Source organism: Aquarana catesbeiana, linkage group LG04, assembly GCF_042186555.1.
Source record: "Aquarana catesbeiana isolate 2022-GZ linkage group LG04, ASM4218655v1, whole genome shotgun sequence".
In the NCBI taxonomy this organism is placed as follows: domain Eukaryota; kingdom Metazoa; phylum Chordata; class Amphibia; order Anura; family Ranidae; genus Aquarana; species Aquarana catesbeiana.
Genome location: NC_133327.1, coordinates 453122084 through 453144833, shown reverse-complemented (window position 1 = coordinate 453144833; position 22750 = coordinate 453122084).

Below are 22750 nucleotides of genomic sequence, written 5' to 3'. Positions count from 1 at the left end.
TTCTCCCACCCAAATCTCTTTGAAGCCTCCGAGTCTCCAGACCCTAATCTAGGATTGAGAAAACAAAAAAATTGTTTTCTTTATCCAGAAAAACAATTCTGGAGCCCCTCACATATGTGAGACCCCTGTTTTGAATCCCACTAGTCCAGTATCAGGGTACAAGATCAGTCCAAGAGGCAGGCAAATATCATGGTCAAACAGTCCAAGGTCAGTTCCAGATCAGGCAGATGTATGTACAGAATCGTTAGGCAGAAGCATGGTCGAATAACAGTCCAGGGTCAGTTCCAGATCAGGCAGAGGTATGTACAGAATCGTTAGGCAGAAGCGTGGTCAAATAACAAGCCAGGGTCAGTTACAGAGGAGGCAGTGTCATAAGGGGTGTGAGGGTAAATTGCAGGAACGGAGGCTTACGTTTACCATACTTCACTAATAATTTAGTGAAGTATGGTAACGACGAAAACATTCACCGACGCAGAGGCCTGGTTCAGAAGGACATTGTGCACAATAATAAGATGTGTCTCTTCTGAATCCTGCTCTGGTACACACCTTACATTTTTTTTGCCGTCCTTGGCCTGTTGGTTTGGGAGGGATCTTATCGGGAAAGTGGAGTTCGGACAGTCGACTTAGAACATCTGATCGGATATTTTCTGGGGGGCCGTTCGGGAATGTAAGGGCAGTGAAAACTTCCTCCTGGTAGCCAAGGAAGCGTTTGGGGTTTTAGGTGGAGTTACGATAAATGACATATGAATTGTAGATGGCCAAATGAAAAAAATAAATTGTGACTTTCTTATACCAATGGTATGTCCGTAGCAAGGTACGGTTCCAGCATCTGGTCATTCAAGTCGACTCCCCCCATAAACAAATTATAATCAAAGATGTATTTAGGTTTCTGTATGGAGCCATTTCTTCTGGGGATTTCCATGAAGGTATCATCGTGGATTGAAGACAACATGTACACATCTCTTTTGTCTCTCCACTTCACTGCCAAAATCTCGTTGTTTCGTAGACTTGCTGTTTCTCCTTTTCTCAATTTTTTATTGACCAGACTTTGAGTAAAGCCCTTCCGGTTCTTTTTAACGGTACCACATGCAGGCGTCTTCTTAAGATGAAGGTTGTGGAACAGGGGCAGAGATGTGTAGAAGTTATCTACATACAGGTGGTAGCCTTTCTCCAGTAGGGGGTATGTGAGGTCCCAAACAATTTTCCCGCTTGATCCCAAGTAGTCTGGGCAATTAGGGGGTTGCAGCTGGGTGTCCTTCCCTTCGTACACTTTGAAGGCATACAAGTAATCTGTGACTCGGTCACATAATTTGTATACCTTCACCCCATAGCAGGCCCTTTTACTGGGAATATATTGTTTTATTTTAAGCCTGCCACTAAACTTAACAAGGGACTCATCCACATATGTGTTTTTGTCCGGGGTAAACAGCAGGGGGAATAGTGCAGAAAAATAATTTAAAAGTGGCCGAATTTTGAAAAGTCTGTCATAGTTTGGGTCATTTCGGGGAGGGCACTGGGTATTGTCGTTGAAATGAAGAAACCTCAATATCATCAGGTATCTGTTTCTGGGCATTACCTTGGAGTATACTGGCATGTGTTGGAGGGGGTGGGTTGACCAATAGGACAGCAAAGTGTTTTTTTTTGTGAGTCCCATGTTAAATGTGAGCCCTAAAAAAACCTTCAACTCCTCCATCGTTAGGTCTCTCCACAGTAGGACGTTGGATTATTCCAAATTAATTGCTGTGCATAAAGGTTGCACTGGGCCACAATATTTGACAGCATGTCCTCTGTAAAAAATAAATTAAAAAAATCTATTGGGGAAAAATTCTCTGTGTTCACCTGGACTCCTGGCTGGGCAGTGAAAGGGGGAATGTTGGCTTCTCCTGAATTAGGAGGAAGCCACAAGGGGTTCTGCAGGGCATAGGGGAGGCTGGCTTGGGTCCTTGGCCTTTCTTGCTGAGGCACTGCGGTGCTGGTGGATGGCACTGCGGTGCTGGTGGATGGGACTACTGCCATGCTGGTGGATGGAACTGCCATGCTGGTGGATGGGACTGCCGTGCTGGTGGATGGCACTGCCGTGCTGGTAGATGCCACTGCCTCCCCACCAGAACACCTTGGTTTGGCGGGCCGAATCTCTTCCTCCTCTGAGTTACTCAGTGTTCCACTACTGAGGACTGGCTCATAATTTATGTCCAACTCAGAATCGGAGTCGGAAAGGGAATCCGAAAAAGAGAGCTCCCCATTGCTCTCGTCGGCCTGGGACAGTATTTGGTACACCTCCTCGGCGGAAAAGCTTGTTTTGGTCACGGTTGCTAAGCCTGCACTGATGGGCACTGATGAGGCGGCACTGATGAGCACAGATGGGCACTGAGGTGGCACAGAGGGGCACTGATGAGGTGGAACAGATGTGCACTGATGAGGTGGAACAGATGTGCACTAATGAGGTGGAACAGATGTGCAGATGTGCACTGATGAGGTGGCACTGGTGGGCACTGATGAGGTGGCACAGGTGGGCACTGATGAGGCAGCACAGGTGGGCACTGATGAAGCGGCACAGGTGGGCATTGATGAGGCGGCACAGGTGGGCACTGATGAGGTGGAACAGATGTGCACTGAGATGGCACAGATGTGCACTGATAAGGTAGCACAAATGTGCATTGATAAGGTAGCACAAATGTGCACTGATGAGGTGGCACAGCTGGGCACTGATGGGATGGCACAGATGGGGCGGCACAGATGGAGCGGCACAGATGGGGCGGCACAGATGGAGCGACACAGATGGGGCGGCACAGATGGGGCGGCACAGATGGAGCAGCACAGATGGGCACTGATGAGGCGGCACAGATGTGCACTGAGGCAGCACAGATGGGCACTGATTGGCACAGGTTGGCACTGATGAGGTGACACAGGTGGGCACTGATGAGGTGGCACAGGTGGGCACTGATGAGGTGGCACAGGTGGGCACTGATTGTGCAGATGTGCAGCTGGACACTGATCACCGCTGGGCAGACAGTTAGGCACCGATTGGCACAGGTGGGCACCGATTGGCACTGTACTGAAGGTGCACTGTACTGATGGGGTACTGTAATGATGGGCACTGTAATGATGGGCACTGTGGGCACTGTAGGCACAGTAAAATGCAGAGTAAACACTCACAGATCGCTGACAGATCTCTCTCTCCTCACACGCTGTCTCTGTGTGAGGAGAGAGAGCCGGCAATGAGAGATGATCTCAATTGTTTACATTTCAGATCATCTCTCATTGGAGGCAGCGATCACGCTGTAAACGGCCGCTGTGATTGGCCGTTTACAGCGATCTGTGATTGGCAGTGTCCAAGGGACACGGCCAACACAGAATCTCCCCGTTGCGCGCTTGTGAGCGCGCATGGGGAGCGAGGAAAGGGGAGGCCGTCATATGACGGCCTCCCGGGAATTGACATCCGCGCTGAAGCCATCATTCGGCTACGGCCGGATGTCAGGAGGTTAAGAAACAATAAAAGAAATCAAGAAAAATAATTGTGGTGGCCAGTAACAGTTAGATTTATAGAACAAGCACAGGGAATAAATTATGGAATCACTCAATTCTGAGGAAAAAATTACGGAATCACCCTGTAAATTTTCATTACAAACACTAACACCTGCATCAGATTAAATCTGCTTGTTAGTATGTAGCTAAAGAGGGTAAATCATCATGCAGTGTTGCACAAGATGTTGGTTGTTCACAGTCGGCTGTGTCTAAAACATGGACCAAATACAAACAACATGGGAAGGTGGTTAAAGGCAAGCATACTGGTAGACCAAGGAAGACATCAAAGCGTCAAGACAGAAAACTTAAAGCAATATGCCTTGAAAACAGAAAATGTACAACAAAACAAATGAGGAACAAATGGGAGGAAACTGGAGTCAACATCTGTGACTGAACTGTAAGAAACCGCCTAAAGGAAATGGGATTTACATACAGAAAAGCTAAAAGAAAGCCATCTCTAACACCTAAACACAAAAAAAAAGGTTACAATGGGCTAAGGAAAGGCAATCGCGGACTGTGGATGATTGGATGAAAGTCATATTCAGTGATGAATCTCGAATCTGCATTGGGCAAGGTGATGATGCTGGAACTTTTGTTTGGTGCCGTTCCAATGAGATTTATGCAGATGACTGTCTGAAGAAAACATGCAAATTTCCACAGTCAATTATGATATGGGGCTGCATGTCAGGTAAAGGCACTGGGGAGATGGCTGTCATTAAATCTTCAATAAATGCACAGGTTTACATTGAAATTTTGGACACTTTCCTTATCCCATCTATTGAAAGGATGTTTAGGGATGATGAAATCATTTATCGAGATGATAATGCATCTTGCCATAGAGCAAAACTGTGAAAAAATTCCTTGAAGAAAGACACATAAGGTCAATGTCATGGCCTGCAAACAGTCCGGATCTCAACCCAATTGAAAATCTGTGGTGGAAGTTAAAGAAGATGGTCCATGACAAGGCTCCAACCTTCAAAGATGATTTGGCAACAGCAATCAGAGAAGGCTGGAGCCAGATTGATGAAGAGTACAGTTTATCACTCATTAAGTCAATGGCTCAGAGACTGCAAGCAGTTATAAAAGCCAGAGGTGGTGCAACAAAGTACTAGTGATGTGTTGGAGTGTTATTTTGTTTGTTTGTTTTTCATGATTCCATATTTTTTTCCTCAGAATTGAGTGATTCCATAATTTATTCCCTGTACTTGTTCTATAAATCTAACTGTTACTGGCCACCAAATTTTTTTTCTTGATTTCTTTTAGTGTTTCTTAAAGCCAGAAAGTTGCCATTTGAAATGCCTTTAGTTTTTGGCCATGTCTGTGATCTGCTTTTTTTCTACAACAATAAACAACTGAAGAAACATCCTCAAGGACTGGTGATTCCATAATTTTTGCCAGGGGTTGTATTTTACGTTGTAATCATATCCCTTCTTAAATGCCTTTTCTCCAGTTTGAATAACTGTAACCTATATAATTGATCCTCATATCTGAGGTCCCCCCCTCTTATTAATTTTGTCACCCTTCATTTTATTGATTTATCTGTTGAATGTTTGAGTTTTTTTTAATGCATGAGAGTATTTTAGCTTTGTTAGCTGAGGCTTGGCATTGAGTCTGTGATCTGCAAGCACCCCAAGATCCTTTTCCATCACTTATTCTCCCAGTGGAGCATCTTCTAATGTGTAATTTGCATGTGTATTTTTGGCCCCCAAGTGCATAAGTTTACTTTTCTCAACATTAAACCTCATCTGCCATGTAGCTGCCCAACCACCTTTTTTGTCAAGGTCTTCCTGTAGGGATAATCCTGTGCTGAATCTATTTCCTGCATTATTTGGTATAATCAAAAAACACTGATATTGAGCTCTTAATTTCTACCTCTAAGTCATTAATAAACAAATTAAACAGCATTGTCCCAAAGGCAGAACCCTGGGGCACACCACTCACAACTTTAGACCATTCAGAATGAGTCACTGTGTGAGCTGTCCAAACAAACCTTTTAATTTTGTTTTAGTGTTTATTATTCCTTTATTTCAATTTTTTTAGCTATCCACTTGATTAAAATACTCTTTTTGTTTTGGACTGAATTTGGACATGTTTTAGTGATCCAATTCCTCTGCTACTTAGTTTGAAACCTGCTCTCTCCACTATTCCAACCACCTCTATGCTCCGTTCCATTGTACACCCTTTCTCTCTACAGTATATAGCATATTCTTTTCTGATCATTCCCTCTACATCTTAGTTTAAAAGCTCCTCCAGCCTTCTAACCCCCCCCCCCCCCCAACAGAGCAGCACCCTCTCCATTTATCGTAGGGTTACAACTAAAAGCAAATCTTTTTTTTAGATTTGGTGGTGAGGGGTTTGAACAACAGTTTAGCTAATATTGCTGTGTGTCCCTGTTCAGGTGAATCACTTTTTCCAATTTTCCTGATCAGCTATGTCACTGGGAGTGAAAGGTAAATTAAAAATTTTGAGTAGCCACAAGACAGAAACAGATGGGAAATCTTTCAACTTTCCAAAAAGGGATTTCTCACATTGGAAAGATATCCTCTAACCTCCTTTTGAGTGCAAAAAGACAAGAACTTATGCCCCGTACACACGGTCCGATTTTCCGATGGAAAATGTGTGATAGGACCTTGTTGTCGGAAATTCTGACCGCGTGTAGGCTCCATCACACATTTTCCATCGGATTTTCCGACACACAAAGTTTGCGAGCAGGATATAAAATTTTCCGACAACAAAATCCGTTGTCAGAAATTCCGATTGTGTGTACACAAATTCTACGGACAAAGTGCCACGCATGCTCAGAATAAATAAAGAGATGAAGGCTATTGGCCACTGCCCCATTTATAGTCCCCTGAAGTACGTGTTTTACGTCACCGCGTTCAGAACGATCGGATTTTCCGACAACTTTGTGTGACCGTGTGTATGCAAGACAAGTTTGAGCCAACATCCGTTGGAAAAAATCCTAGGATTTTGTTGTCAGAATGTCCGAACAAAGTCCGACCGTGTGTACTAAAAAAAAAAAAAAAAAAAAAAAACTACCTGCAAGACAAAGGCATAATGAGCTAGTATGCATCTCAAAAAGCAAAGCTGTTGCAGCAGTCCCCTTACACCGCTGTAAACGGTGACATGTCTCCCGGAGTTATTTCCGGGTTCGTGGGCTCCGGCGCTGTGATTGGCTGGAGCCGTGATGATGTCACTCCTGCACATGCATGCCGGTGCCATTGGTCACGGCACAGCAACTGAATAAACGGCACAAGCGAGACGTTTCTTTAGTGTGCATGTGCCAATGACATTGGCTAATGCGGATATAGTGAATATCTCCTGAACGATGAAAGTTTAAGAGATATTCACAGTACCTACAGGTAAGCCTTATTATAGGCTTACCTGTAGGTAAAAGTGGTAGTAAAGTGTTTACAACCACTTTAACCACATGCCAACCAGTGCACGACGATATACATTGGCACAATGGCACAGCTGGGCAAATGGGCGTACAGGTACCTCCCCTATAAGATGTGGCATTGTGGGTGCGTGCGCCCGCCGCATGCTCCGTGACCATGCCCGTGGGTCCCCCAGACTCGATCTCCGCCGGGTGCCCGCGATCGTGTCATGTAGCTGAAGAACGGGGAGATGTATTTGTAAATAAGGCATTTCCCCATTCTGCCTTGTGACATGACAGAGATCCACTGCTCCCTGTGATCGGGAGCAGTAATCTCTGTCATGTGAGTGGTAGCCCATTCCCCCACAGTTAGAATCACTCCCTAGGACACACTTAACCCCTTGATTGCCCCCTAGTGTTTAACCCCTTCCCTGCCAGTGTCATTTACACAGTAATCAGTGCATTTTTATAGCACTAATCTGTATAAATGACAATGGTCCCAAAATAGTGTCAAAAGTGTCCGATGTGTCCGCCATAATGTCGCAGTCCTGATAAAAATCGCAGATCTCCGCCATTACTACTAAAAAAAAATTATAATAAAAAAGCCATAAATATATCCCCTATTTTGTAGACGCTATAACTTTTGCGCAAGCCAATCAATAAACGCTTATTGCGTTTTTTTTTTTTACCAAAAATATGTAGAAGAATACATATCGGCCTAAACTGAGTAAAACTTTTTTTATATATTTTTGGGGAATATTTATAATAGCAAAAAGTAAAAAATATTGCTTTTTTTCCAAAATTGTTGCTCTTTTTTTGTTTATAGCACAAAAAATAAAAACCGCAGAGGTGATCAAATACCACCAAAAGAAAGGCCTATTTGTGGGGGGAAAAGGACATCAATTTTGTTTGGGTGCAACATTGCACGACTGCGCAATTGTCAGTTAAAGCGACACAGTGCCGAATCACAAAAACTGCTCTGGTCAGGAAGGGGGTAAATCCTTCCGGGGCTGAATTGGTTAAAGCAGATCTTCACCCTTTAAAATTTGCTCTTTTTCTTCCCGCCGCCTCTGCTACACAAATATCCATTTTTTTTCTTTACTTGCTTTTTTTTATTGAATAGGTTTTGGCCCACACCCCATCCCTAGGCGAATTATGTCAGTGGACCCAGTGCCTCCTTGGATATGTGATGTGCATATCCCAGGAGGCACTGGGGACACTACTGTCATTCCATTCACTGAAGGAGGGCTGGCTTAGTGGCTGCACTTGAACCTGTAAGAACCAGCAGCCTCCAAATGATGTCACAGGGGAACGTGGCAGCACAGAACCCATGTAGCAGCTGCAGAGATGAAGATCTCAGCAGGACAATGGGTGGGTGATTATCTGAATTGAGGACAATCTAGCATCAGGTAGGCAGAGAAAAAAAATGAATGGGGGGAGGGGGAGTTCCTCTTTTAGTCAGACATGACCAGCAACTAGCATTATTAAAAGTATAGCAGCCTTACATTAACCAATAGCCAACCAGCCGCCGTCATTATACTGCGGCAGGTCGGCTCTCATGGGCAAATCAACGTAGATATAAGTCGGGTGCGCGCGTGTGCTACCGGCGCACCCGCGGTGATCGGATTCACTTCAGAACCAATGATTTCTGGCCTGCACCTGGTGATTGGTTCTGGGGAATGAGAGACTGTCCTCTGCCTATAAGTGCAAACACAGGCAGAGGAAATTATGTCATCTCCCCTCATGGAACTCGAGAGGAGAGAAGATATCTAACTGTGAGTTGCACAACACTACACTAACACTACACTTACACCAGTACACATAGGCACACTTGTCACCCCCTGTCAAGGGCATGCCAGCACCCAAGATGGCTGCCGAAGAAGACGACCTGTTACCTCTGCCTGTCAGGAAGGGCATGCCAGCACCCAAGATGGCTGCCGAAGAAAATGACCTGTTACCTCTGCCCCTGTCAGAATGCCATTGGTGCACACGCACCCTGTGACAGCTTTTGACACCCAAACAGGCTACTTAAACTCAGTCAGTTTCCAGACTCAGTGCTGTCTGCGCTACAGCGTTCCCTGTGTATCCTGCAATTACCTACCTGACTTCCGTTCCTGTTGTGACCCGGCTTGCTTCCTGACGTTCCTGTTTCCTGCCTGCATCCGACCCCGGCTTGTCCTCTACTCCGCACCTGCCTGCTCCTTCTGCCACTTCGCTGCAAGTCTGCTGACGACCCGGCCTGTAATCTGATTCCGCTTCCGCTTCAGCCTCTGTTCCTGACGTGCCCGTTTGTGTATGATGCGGCCTGCCTGTACCCGCCTTCTCTTCAGCCTTGGGGGTGCCACCATCCCTTCTGCTGCACCTGCGCTACTGCCTGTGGGGACTGGTTATCTACTCACTCCAGCTACCTGCCTACCACTGCTCTGGGATTCCTACAGACACCTCTACAGCCTGGCCGAGTGCTCCGATCCAGCTCCAGGTTCAGCGATCCCGCCAGGCACTCGTGCGACTCTGCATCTTGGTGCTTCCTGTCAGCTCTATCAGGGGCTCTGAGCCAGAGTTGTAAGAGAGGCCGTCCTCTGCATATCAGGCTCCATCACCAGGTATGTGACACCCCCCAATCACCCCCCGATCACCCCTCCCCAGTTAACCTCTTCACTCCCTGTCACAGTGTCACCAAGTGCAGTTTTCACTGATCACTGCATTGGTGTCATTTGAGACACTAATAAGTGTTAGGGCAGTTAGTAGTAGGCCCAGGTAGGTCTAGGGTACCCCCTAAACCCCCCTAATAAAGGTTTAACCCCTTGATCGCCCCCCAGTTAACCCTTTCACCCCCCTTCACCAGTGTCACTAATACAGTGTATAGATCTGTATTCTGATTGCCGTATTAGTGTCACGGGTTATCCAGTTAGTTGGTTTCACCGTCAGTCTTTTATAGCATCAGGGTACCCCCATATATTACTGAATAAAGGTTTTAACCCCTTGATCACCCCCAGTTAACCCTTTCACCCCCTGTCACCAGTGATCACCGTATTATTGTTACGGGTGACGCTGGTTAGTTAGATTTTTTTTTATGGTTACATAGTAGGTAAGGGTTGAAAAAAGACACAAGTCCATCAAGTCCAAAATATGTGTGTGATTATATGTCAGTATTACATTGTATATCCCTGTATGTTGCGGTCGTTCAGGTGCTTTTCTAATAGTTTTTTTAAACTATCCACATCCTTGCCGCTCTTACATTAAAGAACCCTCTACGTAGTTTAAGGTTAAACCTCTTTTCTTCTCATTTTAATGAGTGCCCACGTGTCTTGTTATATTCCCTTCCGCAAAAAACTTTTATCCCTTTTGTGGGGTCACCAGTACGGTATCCACAGGGTGCTGTGGTTAGTGAGGGTGCTTCTGCATGGCTGATACAAGCAATACCAGCTAATGTTCAATTGGAAAAATACAATATAATCCTTATAGTTAGCGTCAGGGCACCCGCCATATATTACCTAATAAAGGTTTAACCCCCTGATCACCCGACAGGTGACATCAGTTTTTAGCGTCATTTAGGGTCAGCATTAGCCCCAGGCAGCGCCAGTCATTAGTGCCAGTAGCGCTAACACCCACGCACGCACCATACACCTCCCTTAGTAGTATAGTGTCTGAACAGATCAATATCTTTGATCTCACCAGAACTATATTAGCGTCCCCAGTAGTTTAGGGTTCCCAAAAATGCAGCGTTAGCCCAGATACCTGCTAGCACCTGCTTTTAGCCCCTCCACCCAGCCCAGCCCAGCCCACCCAAGTGCAGTATCAATTGATCACTGTTACTTACAAAACACATAACTGCAGTGTTCACAGAGTCAGCCCTGATCCCTGCGAACGCTAATGCCCTGTGCACACGGTCGGATTTTCCGATGGAAAATGTGTGATAGGACCTTGTTGTTGGAAATTCTGACCGTGTGTAGGCTCCATCACACATTTTCCATCGGATTTTTCGACACACAAAGTTTGAGAGCAGGATATAAAATTTTCCGACAACAAAATCCGTTGTCAGAAATTCTGATCGTGTGTACACAAATCCGACGGACAAAGTGCCACACATGCTCAGAATAAATAAAGAGATGAAAGCTATTGGCCACTGCCCTGTTTATAGTCCCGACATACGTGTTTTACGTCACCGCGTTTAGAACGATCGGATTTTCCAACAACTTTGTGTGACCGTGTGTATGCAAGACAAGTTTGAGCCAACATCCATCGGAAAAAATCCTAGGATTTCGTTGTCGGAATGTCCGAACAAAGTCCGACCGTGTGTACGGGGCATTACAGTTTTTTTGGTAGCGAATGAAGCAGGCTCTGACAATCAGGTGCTCTTTTTGCCTGTGAGTCGCACTAGTTGTACCAGTAAATTTAGAGGCCACAATGTGCAATCGAAGGTACACTAGTGAAGAGGCCTACAGCATGACAGATGTGAGTGAAGAGGAAGTCCTCCATCTGTCAGATTCAGGCTAAGAATACGAACCAGTAGACAGCAGCGGCACCCTGACAGATAACTCTGATGACGGAGTAGTGGTCCCTGCTAAGGTCAGGCATACCCGACCCCGTTCTTCTGTTGTTGAGGTGCAAGAACTGCAGGGCTCTCGTATGAAGCAGAGAGCCAGTACTAGTGCCGCTCATCCTTCTGGTGAACTGGCAAGCACCAGCGGCCTAGTACAACCTAGTCACAGTCAAACCAGCACTGTAGTATCAGGTGGTGACGAGGCGAGTCCCATAAGTGTAGTTCAAACTGGTGCGGTGGCTAGCACAATTAGTGTCCCGCAGCCACCAAGAAGACAAACACAGGCCTGTTGAGCACATAGTGCCCTTCCTGCCGCATTTGCAATCCTAATTGGGAGCCCACCACTTCTGCAGCGCCTGTACTTCCCCCATTCACTGACCAACCCAGAATTCAGGTGGAAACAGTTGATTTTACATCACTTGATTTTTATTCACTGTTTTTCACAGAAGATTTCTATAGATCTATTGTGGACCAAAGCAATTTGTATGCTGGTAAATTAATCACCGCTAATCCCCAGTTGACCCTTGCCAGAGATTGGAAACCTATTACAGTTTTAGAATTTAAGACCTTCCTGGGCCTTTCCCTCCTCATGGGCATAACTAAAAAGAGTGAGTTGTGGTCACATTGGTCCACTGACCCAATTCACCATTTGCCCGTGTTCTCTGCATCCATGACCAGGGCTAGATATGAGCAGATCTTGCGGTTTATGCACTTCAACGACAATGAACTCTGTCGTCCTCGGGGTGACTCCGCCCTACAAAATTTGGTTCCTCGTAAACCACTTCAACCAACAGTTTGCAGCCTTGTTTACTCTCGTTCAAGTTGTCTGCGTTGATGAGTCTCTAATTAAGTTTTCTGGCCACTTGTCTTTCAAACAGTATCTTCCCAGCAAGCGTGCCACATATGGGGTTAGGTTGTATAAGCTCTGTGACAGGACAACAGGCTAAACATATAGTTTTATAGTTTTAGAGGGAAAAGATATATTTATGCGGAGCCCAAGAACTGCACAGACTACATAGGGAGCGCTGCCAAGATTGTTTGGCACTTGGTGTCACCCTCATTCGGAAAGGGGTACCACTTGTACCTGGACAATTATTACACAAGCGTGCCACTTTTTAGTCACCTTTTTGATTGTGGAATTGGCACATGTAGCACCTTGTGATCTAATCACCTGGGCTTACCCCAGCGGCTTGTAGAGTCCCGACTTAGACTGGGGGAGAGAGCCTGCTTGAGATGTAATAATTTGCTCGCAGTGAAGTGGAGGGATTCACAGAATGTTTTTTTGTTCTGTCCTTCCTTCATGCAGATACGATAGTCCAAATTCCAACGGCGACTGGTGTTGTGGAGAAACCCCTCTGTGTCCACGAATGCAACCTTAATATGGGAGGGGAGGACCTCAATGACCAGTTGATGGCGCCGTACTTAATTGCCCATAGAGCCAGACGCTGGTACAAAAAATGTGATATACAAATTGTTAGGATGAACTGGATCCTTCCTTAAATTCCAGGAAGAGGTCATCACAGCCCTTCTGTTTCCAGACGGTGCAGTGCCCCAACTTCCCAATGCAAATGTAGTGAGCCGGCTGCATGAGAGGCTTTTTCCATATGTCCTCCGTAGTACCCCTACCCAACTAACCCCACAAAGAAGATATTGTGTCTGTAGGAAATGCGGATACAGGCGTGACACCCACTTTCATTGTCCCTCCTGTCCTGACCAACCTGGTCTCTGCATCAGTGAATGTTTCCAATGCCACCACACACTAGTGGAGTATTAACGTAGGGTACAGCACTGCACAGTCATAGAAGACACTTTCCCAGGGTCTCCAAAAATGCCATCGCATTTTTAGAGACCTGAACTTGGAACCTTTACAGTTACAAAAAAAGTATATAAAAAAAAAAATAATAAAAAAATAAAATAAACAAAAATAGTTGTCATTTTCTTGTTCTTCTCTCTCTATTCTCTCTCTATTGTTCTGCTCTGTTTTATTGTATTTTATGCATAACTGCAATGTTTTATTGTTACTATGTTTTATCATGTTTCCTTTGCAGGTATGTAATTCTTTTATACCTTACTGTTTACTGTAATTTACTGTTAATCACTATTTTCTTTGTAGGTACCCCATTCAGCTACAGCACTGATTTAGCCATCTTGATAGAAACAGCGTTTGTTCTCTTGATAGGTGTATCAGTGACTCCAGCGCTGTAGGAGGTGAATTCACCACCCCAGTTGAAAAAAAAGAGCATATATGCCGAAGCATGGGGGCAGGGGTGGAGGGGCGATTTGCCCCTAACATTAAGGGAGGATTGCCCCCATGCTTCAGCATATATTTTTTACTCTTTTTTTGGCACAGATTGCAATAAAAAAGTTGTTTTATTGAGTTAATGTTTTACCATTGTTTGCTTTTCAGGTACGCCATTCAGCTGCAGCACTGATTTATTTATCTTGACAGTAACAGCGTTTGCTCTCATGATATGTAAATCAGCTACACCAGCGCTGTAGGAGGTGATTTCACCACCACAGTTGAAAAAAAAAAAACGGTGCATGTATGCCCATCATTAGAAGTGGGTGGATGCAGAGCAGTATTCTAATGGTGGGTATACCCACCGATCAATCTCTTTTTTTGTTCAGCCCACAGGTTGCATGAAAAAAAGAACATTACAATATATGCCCAACAAGGACCAGCAACATACTGATATGTTGCTGGATTTGAGTGGTTATACCAGAATGATGCCTGCAGGTTTAGGTATCACCTTGGTATCATTCTTTTCAGCCAGCAGTCGGCTTTCATGTAAAAGCAATCCTAACGGCTACTTAGCCGCTAGACTGCTTTTACAGGCAGTGCGATGGAACTCCCCCCGCCATCTTATATGGTTTTCTCTGGCTCTCCTGTCCCACCAGGGAACCTGAGAATGCAGCCGGTGGTTCCACCAGCTAACCATAGAGCTGATCAAAGACCAGAATGGCTCCAATCATCTCTATGGCCTAAGAAACCAGAAGTTACAAGCGTTTTATGATTTTGGTTTCGCTGGATACAAACAGCGCCATTGGGAAATTTGGAAAGCATCTTATCACACCGATCTTGGTGTGGTCAGAGGCTTTGAGTGCAGAGGAGAGATCTAGAGTCTAATAGAACCCAATTTTTTTTAAAAGAGTACCTGTCACTACCTATTGCTATCATAGGGGATATTTACATTCCCTGTGATAACAATAAAAAAAAAAATGTTATTAAAAAAAAAAAGAAAGGAAAGGAAAGGAATGGTGTAAAAATAAAATAAAAAGGCAAAATAAATAATAAAATAAAAAAGCACCCCTGTCCCCCCGTGCTCATGTGCAAAGGCGAACGCAAGTGTCGGTCTTGTGTCATCTGTAAACAGAAATTGCACCATGCATATGAGGTATCACCCTTAACGTCAGATCGAGGGCAGTAATTTTAGCATTTGTAAAGGCTTTTAAAGGCTCTTAAAAATGTATGTAGTTTGACGCCGCTGCACAGTTGTGCGCAATTTTAAAGCATGTCGTGTTTGGTATCTATGTACTCGGCATAAGATCATCTTTTATATTTTACCAAAAATTTGGGCAATATAGTGTGTTTTAGTGCATAAAAATTCAAAAAAGATTTTTGTTTTTTTTAAATTGCGTTTGAAAAATCGCTGCGCAGATACTGTGTGAAAAAAAAATTGTAACACCCATCATTTTAATCTGCAGGGCATTTGCTTTAAAAATATATATAATGTTTGAGGGTTCAAAGTAATTTTCTAGCAAAATAAAAATATTTTTTCATGTAAACAAAGTGTCAGAGAGGGCTTTGTCTTCAAAAGGTTAGAAGAGTGGGTGATGTGTGGCATAAGCTTCTAATGTTGTGCATAAAATACCAGGACAGTTCAACCCCCCTCCCCTCCCAAATGACCCCATTTTGGAAAGTAGATACCCCAAGCTATTTCTTTATCTTTTTTACACAATGTTGTCACTAAATGATATATTGCTCACACATTACATGGGTATATGTGAAATTGCCCCCCAAAATACATTCTGCTGCTTCTTCTGAGTACGGGGATACCACATGTGTGGGACTTTTTGGGAGCCTAGCCACGTACAGGACCCTGCAAAAACCAATCACCGCCTTCAGGATTTCTAAGGGCGTAAAATGGTGATTTTACTTCTTGCTACCTATCACAGTTTCAGCATACAACAGAGGGGGGGGGGGGGAGAATGTATATCTCCATATACTGGGGCTTTAAATGAAGCGCACAAGGAAAGGGGGGCAGTGCGCCTCCATCCCTAATTATAAATTAAAGAAATAATAAAAGAGTATGGGACTTTAAATAAGGCAGGTTCAAACACAAATTTTAGAGTAAAAATAAATAGTTTTAATGTACATGAGTATCAAGTTGCGTAACGTTATATATAACAAAAAATTGCTCGGTGCATATGCAGACATCTTGGGAAGTAAATTGCATACATATAAACAAAGTGTAAAACATGATTGCCATAACAGGGGGACAATAATACATATTTCATGAGTATAGCTTGTAATATACAGTCAAATTCATAAAAATCTTGGTGGAAATGTGAGGGGCTACATCCTTAAAAGCTCAACGCATTTCGTTGGTAAGCCGACTCATCAGGAGCGGATATTGAATACCTGTAAATAATGGAGATGTTCTAAATCAAAAAATGGGGCCCATGATATGGAAAGTATTATATGTAAAAAGATATATATAGAGCGAAGAAATGGTCAAATCCACAAACTTACATCCCATTGGAACACTGAACTCCGAATGATCCTGGTGTGCAGGGGTCACCATATCAAGCCTCCCCGGGAGCTGAGGTATAGAAGTCCGCCCATAAGCAACAGGCCCACACCGAAAACATCCCCATAAAGTCATAAACTAAAATTTGCGTAAATTCCAGAAAATGGACCCTAGCTTGTAGACGCTATAACTTTTGTGCAAACCAATAAATATATACTTATTTAATTTTTTTTTTACCTGAGACATGTAGCTGAATGCATTTTGGCCTAAATGTATGACCAAAATTGAGTTTTTTTGTATTTTTTTAAATAACAAAAAGTAGAAAATATTATTTTTTTTCAAAAATGTTGGTCTTTTTTAGTTTATAGCAGAAAAAATAAAAAAATACCACCAAAAGAAATCTCTATTTGTGGGGAAAAAAAGGATGCAAATTTTGTTTGGGTACAGTTTCAATACAGATTGCTCAAATTAATTAATATTTGTATTACACTAAAATTTAAATGCATCAATTCCAAATTCTTCCACATTTGATTAGCTAAATAAAATGGTAAATTCCTACCGTTTCCTATCATTGTCACTTGCCAGTGAGACAGCTTCTTTTCTTTGTAATATAAAATGTTCCTAAACCTAAATATAGTATACTATTTTGCATGATAAAGCATCTTTGGTGCAGATACTTATTTCATGTTAAACCTCTTCTGATAAAAAATGACATAGCAGCACTTTCAGAAATAGTTTTGCTGTGGTTTCTTTATTTAATTTAAAAACATGCAGTTAAAATACCATTTAACACCATGAAAGATTTGTTTTCTGCTGTTCTTTATTTCATATCACGGAAAACCTTGATAAAAAAAACTACATGGCTCTGTAAATGATTTGTTTTGCTACAATTTTTGTTATTTTTCTGTTATTGTCCTTATTGGGTAGAGGGCAATGAGAGTTCTGGGGCTGGTGGAGCGTTTTTAAGTTTCTGCAATGGGAGTTTTGAGACAGAAGAGAAGTTTAAAAAACCTTGATAATGGCTAATTTTTCAGCCAGTTAATTGTTGCAATCTGATTAAAACATTATCAAAAGCCTTTTAAATCTATAGCTGCATTCACACATATACTGTATGTATTGAAATGCATGCATGCACAATAATGTGTAGTAATACAAAACAATATATTGTGTAGTGTTGCAGAACACATCTATAAGTAAGTTTGCTGGTTTAAGTATTTTGCTTATTCACTGAAAATCAAAATATCTGCTTAGTGAAATCTTAAAAATTAATGTTCCAAGCTGTCCTACATATGAACACTACAGTGGCACTATGCCAGTGATTCCATTTGTTTAATTTATTTATAAGCCATCTAATGATCCAAAGAGATTCATACTGTGACAATGATGCTAATTAGCAATTTTATCACACATAAATGTTTACGACTCCACAGAGATTTATTGAGAATGCTGGTAAAGAAGTAACACATGTTATAACATTGTGAGTCTTATTTCCAGCAAATTAAATGACAATATTTGAATCTATGCAAATTAAATGGATGAATATAATTTATTATAAATAGCAGATCAGATGGCAATGGATGATGGGAAATTCCTCATCATAAATTATTAGGGATAAACAAATATGTCTTGGTTCGGCTCAAGAGAAATGAGTTGAACCCAGCATAAAGTCCAAAAACTGCTACCTAAAGCAGAACACCATTTAGGTCAATGGGGGTAAATCTTGATCATCAATTTCTTTAAGCTGTAAGTGATGTTGCATAAGTGTATGATTTTCACAGACAGCATCAGTGAAACCGAATTCTAGCGTCACATATTTTGCATGTGCAAAAACTTTTTTACTTTTACAATATTGCTAGGGATCAGCCAAACTTCCCCAGGTAGAGTTCAAGAAGGGTTTGGCAAATTTCAAAGAAGCTGAAATCACTAGGAGCCAAATCTGTCAAGTTAAAAATACAAATTTTCTAAGCTGAAGGGGGTGTCAAAAAATAGCAAATATTTAGGCAATGAGTTAACCCCTCTGATCCCTACCCATTTCCTTACATGGCTGGGTATTCCCAGGCATGTAAGTGAATGGACTGGGTGACATCAATGGTTGATAAGGACATACAAGTGCAAACACCCCCTGCTTCCTTAGTAACAATTTCATCCACACTGAACGCGTTTAAATGGACATCTGAACAGCCAATGTTCCAGCTAAACTTACATTCAGACTGAACACAGAGCTCATCCCTAATTATTTAACAAAGGATTGTATTATCCTGTGCTACCAGTACTGGTACTTTAAGGTAGGTCAAAGCTCTAGTAGGTGGCTGCAAGCATCTAATTGTGTTCCCACAATGTGAATCGCTAAAAACAAACTAATTATTGCTGCGCCTATTCCCTTAAAGTGCATAATAATTAATCATAAGTAGTAATAAATCATTGCTTATATGAACCAAAATCCATATATATCCAATAAAGAATATGCAATAAAAATCGTATTTCATGCTCAGTGACTGTAAACGTATGGTATATGTGATCATCTGTTAAAACATCTAAAATATAAACCATGCAACCAAATATAGGGAAACTGACAATAAAGTGCAATTGTTTCAAGTCTCATTGCAACAGTTCATATATATAATACAAATCATATTGTGCCAAACAGTTATTCATAAATATGCGCCAGTGCTTCAGTGACTTCCACCACCTTTCAAATATTGCACTCACCTCCACCTTTGACCTGTCATCCCAGGTCAAAATGTGCTTTCCCCTACTTTGGGACACTAGAAATTGACATCTCTGTGGTCCTCCTCCTTCTCCTGTGTATTCTCTGGGCTCTGAATAGTTACCTCAAATGGGGTGTATGGCCCTTTGAAAAAGTGTTACCTCCGCTCTGGACAAAACTAATATAACAAGGGACAACCTCGTAATGTAGTAGTTTAAAGCAAGCATTTATTCAATTTTTAAGCACTTACATTTAGATAAAACAACTTCTATTACTGTATGAAAGTGGGGCTCGAAGGCTCCTGTGTCACTTTTGGTATCGGCAGTGTCACCTGGCTCCACCCACTATTTATTACTACTTATAATTAATTATTATGCACTTTAAGGGAATAGGCACAGCAATGATTAATTTGTTTTAATAGTCATCCCTAATTATTGCCTGGCTTAACTACTTATTTTACTGGGACAATTTCTTGAATTTTTGATATGCATGTTAAAATATGTCATTTTTTGCTAGAAAATAAAAATCACCCCCCCCCCTCCAAAAAAAAAAATTATATGATTTATAAAATCAGAAGCCCTATAAAGCCTTGTAAAATAAAATAGTGTCAGTTCCAATTTTTTATGTGGCTTAAAATTTGTATAACTGTTTATCAAGACTATATTTTCAGAAAAAATTACACTAAAACTATTTTAGTACATACAAACACAATAGAATCCCCATTTTTTTAAATACATAAAAATGGTGTTAGTTTGGTAAATAGATACCAAGCAAGCTTGAAAATTGTGCTCCCACAAGATGGCAAAAAAAACTACATTACCCAATATTGTCTATAAATGATGCTTCAAAAGCATTTACAGGTCATCAGAAATTAACAGTGAATGATGGCCCTGATTCAAAAGCATTTACAGGTCATCAAAAGTTAACAGTGAATGATGGCCCTAGAATTATTGCTCTCATTTGGATGTCACCTAACTCGTAGCACAAATGTTGTTTATATACACGCGCACACCCTACACATGTGTTTTCATTTAGGTGTGTGGGTTGACAGGTTAGCTTTTACATTTTTTTTATGTTTCTTTTTTTTTTAAAGATATGAGTTAAATTCTTCCTGGGTTCATTAATCACAGGGGAGATTTTTCCCAGAGACACAGGAGATCCCAGGAATGATGTCAGGGGGTGTGGCAGGGGAAAATGGCACTTCACAGTACTGTAAAAGTGATTGGGCCTGCTGAAGATCACTTTTACATAAATATAGTACTTATACAATCTGCGCTACCAAATACAAATAAAATATAATACTATCTACAACTATAATGTGAATCTCTAGTGTCAAAAATAAAAACTATAACTTGTGTCAAAAAATTATTTTCGTTATGCCTTCCATAACACTCCAAAGGTGTTTTCACCTCACCCCCTAAAACAAATACTCATCTACTATAGTGAGGTGCAACACTCTAAAAAATGTATAAAATGTAAAAAATATATAAACAATAATCAAAAACAAACTGAAGTCCTTTTGACATATATAAATCCAATAACAGTCCAGTTGTGCATCCACTTCATAAAAAGTTCTCCACCCAGTGCTCCGTGAACAAAATATCTTCCAATATTCTTGGGACAAGTGTTTATCCCACACCTATAGCAATGCCTGCTCACCTCACAGCAAAAATGTTCACACGCTCATCTGATTACTCTCTTCTGACAGATAATCCTTAGACCAGGCAGGAATCTCCTCAATCCTCCTCCAGGGACTTTGGAGCTTCAACCCTTCTCCTCTCACCAGTTCTCCAAAATATTATATGGAACACATAGGCAACAACATAGTGCTCTCCATTTAAAAACAACTTTTATTTCTCTTACTAAAAAAAAACAATTGCAAGATTATAAAAATAATACGCATATAGTAAAATTCGCCAGCCCGTGATGGCGTGATGTCTCAGGCTTGACTCCACTTGGAGTTGATTATTGTGTAAAAATTTTCTAATTTTTTCACATTTTTTAGAGTGTTGCGCTTTACTATAGTAGATGAGTATTCACTTTTACAATAAAGCCCAGGAGCCTGCTAAAAAAAAGAGATACTATGTTTATGACTGCAGAGTCAGACGCAGCCAGGAGCTTGTTTTAACTCTGTAAATACCAGGGTGTTTTTAAATGTTCTTTAAAAGACAAGGGGTTAAAGTGTATTTCCACTTGTGCAGTCAACTTGAGATAGAACCTTCTATATATTTAGACGATCATAGCACATCCTATTGCTGCCAAAACAATATGTAGGGAGGACCACCTGGAGACTATGTAACTGGATATGTGACCATCCTTCCAATATTACGACTCATAAAAAGACCAATGTTCGGATAATTGAGAGGGTGGACAGTCCCCCTAGAGGGGGTAATCGGTTCTCTTTGCTAGCTAAATATGAAGTACTTATAATATCTAAATTGTATATACATTTGGGACGTTACCCATTACCATAAAAGGGTTCTCCTTTGTGATATTCTCTTTACTTCTCCTAATTTTTTATTTTTTCCTTCATCCCTTCTGCCTCCACTTTCTCCGCTCCCCATGCTGTTCTCTCTCCTACTTTTCCCTCCTCTTTTCCCCTCCTCTTCTCCTATCTCTTTCCTCTCTCCCCCTTTCCTTTCTTCCCTTTTCCCTTCCTTCTATGAGATCACAGCCCAAATGAATAAGAACCCCTCAACTGATAGGGATAAGCCTCATGGGGAAAAGTGGGTATCCATCTCACCTTCTCTAATCTTCCGCTAAAACCACTTATCTTTGTTCAATAATAAGATCCTATACTGAGCAGCCCAACAAAAAATAACTTATGCCCCGTACACACGGTTGGATTTTCCGATGGAAAATGTCCGATCGGAGCGTGTTGTCGGACATTCCGACCGTGTGTGGGCGCCATCGGACATTTTCCATCGTATTTTCCGACACACAAAGTTTGAGAGCAGGCTATAAAATTTTCCGACAACAAAATCCGATCACATCAATTCCGACCGTGTGTGGCCTGTTCTGACGCACAAAGTGCCATGCATGCTCAGCTCGGTCTGGTAAACTTAGCATTCGCAATGGATACAGCACTTTCGTCACGCTGCAGTGTTAAAAATGGTTTAATACAGCGCACTCTCTTCTTCTTTATAATGTGAGAAGAGAGGGTCGTGGCTTGCCTTGTGAGAAGATGGCTGCTTAACCCACTAGCTCTGACAGACCGAGGCCGAATTTTCGCTTTCTCTGGGGATTTCAGCTACAAACTCTCACACAATTATGGGAACATCTTCCCGCAAATTCTCAGCATCTAGATCTCACTCTCCGAGAGACAGATCCAGATTAAAGAAGACATCCTTCGGAAGGCCCGCACCAAGATTCCGCTACTATATGAGGGACACAGCATTCATATCTATCAAGATCTCTCGGCCATCACGCTCAGGCACCGCAAAGTTCTTCGTCCCCTGCTTGACGTGCTGCGAGTCAAGGAAATACCATACCGATGGAAATTCCCATTCAGTCTTTCGGCCTCCCATCAAGGCCGCACTGCCCTCCTGCGAGTCCCTGAGGAACTGGAAGACTTCTGTCTGACCCTGGACATCCCGCTCGTAGAGGTTCCAAATTGGTACGCGGACTTCAACATCCCTACTCCGTACCGTCACCAAGCCAGAGAGGAAGCGATGGAGACACAAGACACCTGCTTTCGGAGGCGGCGCTCGCCATCCACACCCAGATCAAACCCAGCTTTGATGTACCATCAACAACCTCCGAACACCATGACGACTCCACTACCTCGTAGAGCACGCAGAGACCGCTAAGTATCCCTCCTGTCATGTATACCCAGGACTGCCAGATAA